We start from the raw sequence: 8,606 nt of genomic DNA, 5'->3' as shown, positions 1-8,606 counted from the left end.
CTTTTATGGTTTCATCCAAATTTTATATTTTTTCCTATTTCTGTGAAAACTGCTGTTGGAATTTTGGTAGAGCCTGCATTGAATCCTTGTATCACATTAAGTAATAGGGACATCTTAACAACATTGATTATTCCAGTCCATGAACACAGGGCCCTTCTATTTATTGGTGTCTTCTTCAATTTATTTCATCAAAGTTTCATGATTTAAGTGCAAAGATCTTTCACTTTCTTGGTTAATTTTATTCCTAAGAATTTTATTCATTTTGATGCTATCATAAATAGGATCCTTTCCTTGAGTTCTTTTTGTATAGATTGTTATTGGCACAAAGAAATTCAGATAATTTTTTTATATGTTTCATATCCTTCAATGTTGCTGAAACCATTTTTATTCATGTCTGTCATGAATAAAATGATCATCAGTGGATGAAAGGGAAGGAAATTGTGGTGCGCGTGCACACACACACTCACGCACACACACACACACACAGGCACACACATACACAGGCACATTATTTAGCCTTAAAAATGAAGAGAGTGACATTTGCAATAATCTGGTTGGATCTGGAGGTCATTATGCTGAGGAACAAGTCTCAGAAATAAGTCACAGAAAGAAGCAATCTCATTAGTAACCTAACTCGTGTGCCCCACCTGAAAAACAGACTTCATACTGAGAGAGCAGAGCAATGGCAGGCCATGAGCAGGGACAGTAGGAAGTGGGAGATGAGGGTCAGAAGGTCCAAGCTTGCTGTTGATGAGGTGAGTCCATCTGGGGAGCTGATGTGTGGAAGGGGGACTGCAGTGAATGATATAGTGCTAGATGCTGAAAATCAGCAAAGAAAGGAGATTTGGATGTTTTTGCTACAACAAAAAGATAACTCTGGAATATAATGGATGTTACATTGTGCACCCGCAGAGACCATTTCAACAAGGATAGGTATATCAGAACATCATGAACACCTGAATTTACACAGAAAAGAAAAAAAAACAGTAAGAATATTTTCAATAGCAGGTTAAAGAAAAAAATCAATAAACTTGAAGCAGAGCAATAAACATTTTCAAACTGAAACACAAATAGAAAAAGAAATAAAAAATAAAAACAAAATAGAAATCTAGGAGCTCTGGGATCAGGTCAAATAGTCTACCATATGTATACTTTGCATGCTGGGGGAGAAGAGCAAAAGGAATAAATACAGGACAGAATAATTGTTTCAAGTGATAATGAACAAGAGTTTGCCAAAATTAATGAAAGACAACCAAATACAGATCCAAAAATCTCAGAAAAGTGCAGCAGAAGACACTCGCATACATTAAAGTCAAGCTTAGAAACACCAAGGATTAATGGAGAATATTGAGCACAAACAGAGCAAAAAGAGACATTAAGTGCAGAAGAATAGAGAATAACGTCAGACCTGCTTACCCAAGTCCTGCCAGGCAGAAGACCTGGAATGACCTACTCACAATGCTGACAGGGAAAAGTAATATCTGGCAACTCAGAATGCTGTGACAATTTTAAAACTTTGAAAATGTTTAACAAATAAGCATGAAATATAGACTGCTTTGGACAAATAAAGCCAAGAAATTCATTACCCATAGGCTTTCAATATAAGAAGTTATAAATCATCAAAGCAGAAAGAGTAAAACGAGGTGAAGACTTGGATCTAATAGAAGAGAAGTGGCAAAAGCTTTTTTAAAAGTGCATAAATATATAAATGGCATTTTTTTTCAATTATCATTCTACCTTAAAAATAATTATCTAAAATTAAAAAGTAGCAACAATGTATTTTGAATTTTATCATAAATGCAGATGTAAAATAATATTGACAATACCCCAAAGGAGGAAAGGGGCTGGCAGTGTGCTCTCACAAGATTGGTACAATATACGCATTACCACAAAATATCATTCAAAGCTGACTCTGATAAATAAGATATTTATTCAAGCCTCTATAAGTCACAAACAAAAGAGGTATAGTTAAAAATGCTATTGCCATTCAGGTTTAACGTAAGTAGTCTAAAGACTTCAATGAAAAAAAAAAACAGAAATTGTCACATTTGTTGAAAAAGAAGTCCCGCCTGTATGCTGGCTACTGGAAACCTGCTCTAAATATAAAGATCAAAATGTTCAAAATGAAAGGAAGGGAAACTGTGTGCCAGGCAAGCACAAGTCATAGGGAGGCAGGCAGGGAGACTCTGCTGATAACAAAGAGTGGACTTAGGACAAGGGATATTCCCAACACTTCTTTAAACAAATTATTACATCAGGGTAAAGGATCTGATTTAGCAGGAAGATAATAAAACAATACCAAACGTGTTCCACGAACCAACATATCTTCAAAATACATAAATAAATGACTAATAGAGCAAAAAGGAGCAATAGAGAAATGCATTTGTAGTTGGAGACATCAACACTTGTTCTCTGTCAGTGATAGAACAAAGTAGGCAAAAAAAAAAATCAATAAGTATGTCGAAGACTTGAATGGCACTGGCATTTGGTTCTTTGATCAAACGAATGTTACTACCACCACAGCACAACATGGACTTCCAGGTCCAAATAGAACCCTCACTAAGGAAAGCCACACCTAGGTCATAACATGCGCTTTGCAAATTTCACCAAATTTGAAATAATACAAAATGGTCTCTGGCCAGGAGCTCACTATCTACCACTGTGCAACAAATTATTCCAAGACGTAGGAACTTGAACTGCAAATGTTCATTGCCACACATATTCCAGTGGTCAGAAATCTGGGTTTGGCTCCGTGGATGGTTCTGGCTCAGGCTCTCTCCAGGTTTCAGCCACCCTTGGGCAGAGCCTCACCCCCAGGCTCACTGCCACAGGGGATGGCTGGCTGGAGGCTCTCCACAGTCCCAGCTCTGAGCTGGCTGTGAGGATCACCCTAGCCAACAGCGGGAAGGGACCGCACAGGATGTGGCTGACATAAAACCAGGGTCCCAGGGCACCTTTGCAAAGAAGGCTCTTACCAAAAACTACACCCAGAAGTCATCAACAGAAATCTATTTAAATAAATGGAAAAGATTCCATATTGATCAATTGAAAATCTATAGTGTAAATATCTCCAGAACACTCAGGTATGAATTTATAGGTTTACAGAATTCCAATATGTAGCAGATGTGCTTTGGTTCTGAGATAATAATTCAAATCAACATGTTCATTTGAGAGGTCATCTCAAGAACTGGAGAGTGGGAGACCATGTTAACAGGGCCCATGAAGAGCACCCGAGCTAATCTTTAGATTCAAAATAACTCTGATCAAAATGTGTGGCAGATGTGTCTTAAGATTAAAGTTCAATTGAGAATAATTAATTTGGGAGTTGAATCTATGAAGCAGAGGGATGGAGAAGTGGGAAGGGGAAGAGAAGGCAGAGGGTGATCGTGGGTCACTAACCAAGTCTCCGCTGTGGGGAGCCCAGACCTCAGCCCCAGGGCAGAGCCCCAAGTCAACTGTAGACCACAGACTTTACTCTTATCCTCCCAAAGAGGAAAGTGATGGCATTCTCCTATACCATCCTGCCAGTTTTTGGTGGAGGAGACCTCCTAGGGATTTGGTGGCATTAATTCGCCGGCAGTTCTAGCTTGTTGTTTATATGGGCCATGCAGTCCAAGAACCCCTCAGATACAAAACCCAGATGGGTACTGACAGTTAAAGAGGGAGCCACCATGCCCAGAAATAGTCAGGCCTAAGGATTGTGTCAGGACAGCAACTCCTAGTACAAAACACCCCTACAGTGACATCCCACATCCTCAGTGACATTTGCTCTCCCTGCAACCAAAGGATCTATGTGAAGACTCTTCTTGAGCATCTCACCTCCAACTGATTGCTTCTCCACCAGGTTTATTCCTAGGTCAGGAGTAGGGGCCCGTTCACTCAAAGGGAGCCCCTAAGAGATGGCCCTGGGAGCTAGAGGGAAATGCTCCCACCTCCTTTCAGGTGGGCAACGCTAGTAGGACTGTACTGTCCATCTTCCCCAGTCCCTTGAGAACCAAGCCCCCACTGCACATAGTGAGGAACACAATTGCAGCTACAGTTCTTCCCACTCCCCGAAGCCTCCTTCCCTGCCTCCCTCTGTATATCTCTCTAAAAAATAAATGTTAGTATCAGACTAAAAGGTCTGAACAAGGAACCACAACATGTATAAATAATGACAGGAGCACTTATTGGATTCCAAGTAAGACTGCGGAGGTTACTGAGAAATGGCGTCACTGTTAGTCATCAGCGTTATCCTCACACGTTCCCTGCTGAAAGTGGCCTTTATCTGCCCATGATGTATTTCATCCTGCCTGGAAAACACTGACCTGGAATGACTCATATCATTTTTCAGCTCTTCGGGGCTAGGAGGTAATTACTAATACTTTGCTTCTAAGAGAAAAACATGTACTAGGTGTTTAGAGAACTTGCCGTAGTCTTTGGGGCTTCACTAGAGTCAAAGATTAAATTAGAGTCAACTCTCGAGTGCTATAGCATCTGAGGTAAGGTAAAACAAAACCTCTGGAGTGTCCTTTGTTCCCCCTAAGTAAGAATTTATTTTATTATTAAAAGAGAGAGCTCCAGAAGCCTCTTCCCCACAAAAATTACAATATGGCCAGGTTTTGAGTGGGAAGCAAAATTTTCCCATGCTTGCCTCCAAAGATGCCCAACATTAGCTTATTTACATAGTTCCCTCAAGGTTTTTTTTTTCTCATATGTATATAAATATGGTTACCCTACATTATAGGATTTATTGCCCTTTTCTAAGTTAAACCTGCATTTGAACCAGGTAAAAAATTTTCTTTACATGTCTCTATATGTACATACTCTTGTTATTTAAAAGAAAAAAAAAAACCACAACACTTTAGTAGTGGCCCTAAGGGGGTATGTCATGCGTTATTTAGCCAACTACTTATCGTTGGAATGTAGGTAGTCTCTAGTTTGGATTGTCATAACAAAAATTCTCCTAAAATGAAAATGCAAACCTTTCCCTATATAAGGTAACTATTTAATTTCATATAAATGTAAATACCTAGTTCATGTTAGATTTTTATCATTTAGCAAAATCTATAAGTTGTTAATACCTACAAGCAATGCACTGTCCTCACTAAAATGCTAAAATGTCCTCTGAACCAGTCTCCGTTCCTTCCATCCCACCTTCTTCAGATCGGCCAGAATGAGCACTTCAGCAAATGAAATCAGTCACCTTCTTAAAGTCGCTCGGTGTCTTCTCAGTGCATTGCAAATATATTCTAAGCTCTCAGAAAGCAAACGAGATTACACAGACCCTGCTGCCAGCTGTTGATTCCAATGGCAGCTGTAACAAATCACCACAACTTTCTGAAACCCACAGCTTTTTATTTTATAGTTAGGACATTAGAGGTCTGGCATGGGTCTTGCTGGACTAGAACCAGGATGGGCAGGCTGGTTCCTTCTGGAGACCCTGGGGAGAGTCTGTTTCCTTGCCTTGGCCAGCCTCTAGAGGCCCCTTCTTCCAGAGCCGGCAGCAGAGCCTTCCTGCACTGGCCTCCACCCCTGTCCCCCTCACTTGGAAGGATTCATGAGTTCATTGGATTCATCCAGACACTCCACAATGACCTTCCTTTCTTAGGTTCTTTAATCACAATTGTGAAATCCCTTCGCCATGTAGAAGTAACATGTACAGGTTTTGTTAGGACTTGGAGATATTACTCTGGTGGGGGGCGGCTGGAGAGGTGGGGTTTCATCTGTCCACCACATCCGCCCGTCTTGTAAGCTTCCTCCTTTCTGGTCCTCGTTTCCTTTCTGCACTCAGCCATCCTGAGCCACACGGGTCCCCCAGAGACACTACTCTCTTGCCCCTCCACCTCTCCCTCTCATTGCTCCATGTACCTATGACATTTGCCCTTCCTGGGATGGGGACACCTTGCTTCTGCTTTGAGACTGAGTTCAGGCATGACTTTCTCCATGAGCGCTCCCTGCTGCCCAGATTCCGCCAACACAACCCGCTCCTCCAGCCACGCAGCTCCTCACCTCCGTCTGGTGGCGGTTCTGACACTGCATTGTATCCAGTTGTCCATCTGCCTTGGAGCCCTTGAAACTCTGCCTCATCTTTACAGAAACAAATGTGGAAAGACACCTCTGGTGGCTTGGCCATCGGGGTGTCTCATTAACCCTAGGAGTCCTCGGCATCTCCCCAGGTAAGAGATGAGGGAGACGCCCTCACAAAGGTAGGGTGATCTGCTGGATGACAGACAGGCAGCAGGGGACAGAGCCAGGATCCAAGCCCCTGTTTGACCCTGAAGCACACTGACCACACCCTACTAGGAATGATCAGGAAGGTGGAGATTTCCTTACTTTTTTTCTGGCTCAATTGGTCCAGATGCCTGAAGGGCAAATTATGTTCTAGTAGTTTCCTCTAATGCCTCTGGGGAAAAAATAAAATAAAAATAAAGCAGAAAACAAAACAACTTTAAACAAGGTCATCTTCTGAACAGAAGGTTTTGGATTTTGTAAGCTCATTGTCACCCCTGCTTTGAGGCTTGGAGCTACCCTTCAGTGACTCGTGACATACGCCTGTGGCAGGCGGCACTTGACACACTTCCATGGACCTTCCACACTTGTACAAACTCCCCAGGAAGTTTTAAACATGATGAAACAGCACTGCAGACTTCGTTTTTGAAACAAAGGTGCATAATTTGAGCACAGATGAGTCAGATGGCAGGTGATTTCCCAATTAGACAATCACTGAAAATTTCTCTCCCACTCAACGGAGAGCCGATGCCACCTCGGCATCCTCTCCCCAGTTTCCGTTAACTGGGATCCGCCACCACCCACCTGTCTTTCCCAGATGATGATTTGACCCAGATCTTCCAGTCTAAGCCATGGGAGCCAGTTGCGAAGGCTCCAGAACACCTATTTGGAGCCACGCTTTTCAATCCTGGCTACTCTTAGAATCACCAAGCAAACTTTCTAAACAAAACCTATACCCAAGCAAGTCTCAATGGATCTGGGTTGAATGTAGGATGCACCCCAGAGCTCCTGGGGGTGATGCTGATGTGCACCTGGCACAAAGACAATGCTTAGGACAGTGTCTTCCACTGTGGCCAGAAAGCACCTATACGTGAACTGCTCCGGGCATTTAATTGATAGGTTTGTGGTTCCACCCAAACTGCCAAATCAAATTCTCTGAAGCTAGAGGCCTTGGGCATGGGTTGTCTTCAATCCCCCCCCCCCACNTCCCTGCAACCAAAGGATCTATGTGAAGACTCTTCTTGAGCATCTCACCTCCAACTGATTGCTTCTCCACCAGGTTTATTCCTAGGTCAGGAGTAGGGGCCCGTTCACTCAAAGGGAGCCCCTAAGAGATGGCCCTGGGAGCTAGAGGGAAACTAAAGCCACAAAAAAATGGAAGGACATGACCAAATTCTCAGCCAGGTCACGACCTCATCCCAGGTATTGTGAGATGTAATCTGTCATTCATTCCTCTGGGTTGGAGGGAAGAGAATTTGAAAACTCCGTCATTCTTTGAAAATTATGCATAAACTTCAGATATAAAAAACACTTATACTATAACTATAAACAAAATCATAAAGTCCATAAAATTTAAACAATATTAATGACATACATGAAATGGTTTTGCTGATATAAGGATGTCCACTTGAAGCTGCATGAACACGATAGGTTGTGTGGACTTTGGCATGCTTTCTTGCTTTGTTCTGGGTGACTCCATTTCCCCTCTGCTTTTCTAACATCTTGTATTGAAATGTGCGCACACACACACACACACACAGACACAGACACAGACACAGACACAGACACAGACACACACTGGAGGTGTAATTCACCATGAAATCAGTTTTGTTTTACTTGACCAGAGACAAACACATCGCTTACATATTAAGACTTCCTTTTTTTATTTTCTCATTAACCTGAATGAATGAAATCAATGTAAGGATATTTCATGACTTTAGAGTCATAAATATATCCCTACATCTGGTGCTAATAGCATTGATTACTCATGAGTATAGGGTGATCCAGAATGCTCTTTTATTTCCTCATGATTATTGCAATGAATTTGCATGTGCACACACACATTTGCATACAGAATGTCAATACTGTTGACAGGATAGGTAAACCTTACTTACAAAAGTGCCATTTTGTATGACTTAGATTTCCCAAGAGATAAGAACTTGATTGTTCTTTTTAATTAATTTTTAATTAATTTAATGCTTTTTAAATTAAAGCATTTGTGCTTTTGTTTTTATTCCTGGACTTGGGGGTTGATGTTTCTTTGCATAACTAGGTCATTCTCTTTTAAATCTTCTAGTTTAACTAAGTAAAGATTTTAAATATCAGCTTGTTAAACATAGTGGACAACCAAAATATGCAGTCAAAATTTAGGTTACATGTGTGTGTGTTTGTGTGTGTGTGTGTGTGTGTCTTTCCTGGTCTATCATTTAGAAGACCAGAAGGGCCATTTTTCACTTCCATAATATCATTCCATATCTTGATACATGATCTTGCAGTACTGTGCATATTGGACAAGAAATGAAGACATTTTCTTTTTCGTTGCTTTTCCAATTAATGTTCTACCTCTGTGATCATTCATTAGCACTGAGGGTGCTTTTCTCATTGTGTACAAGTAG

This window comes from Marmota marmota, unplaced genomic scaffold (genome assembly GCF_001458135.2).
Source record: "Marmota marmota marmota unplaced genomic scaffold, marMar, whole genome shotgun sequence".
In the NCBI taxonomy this organism is placed as follows: Eukaryota; Metazoa; Chordata; class Mammalia; order Rodentia; family Sciuridae; genus Marmota; species Marmota marmota.
Note: the sequence above shows the minus strand (reverse complement) of the source record.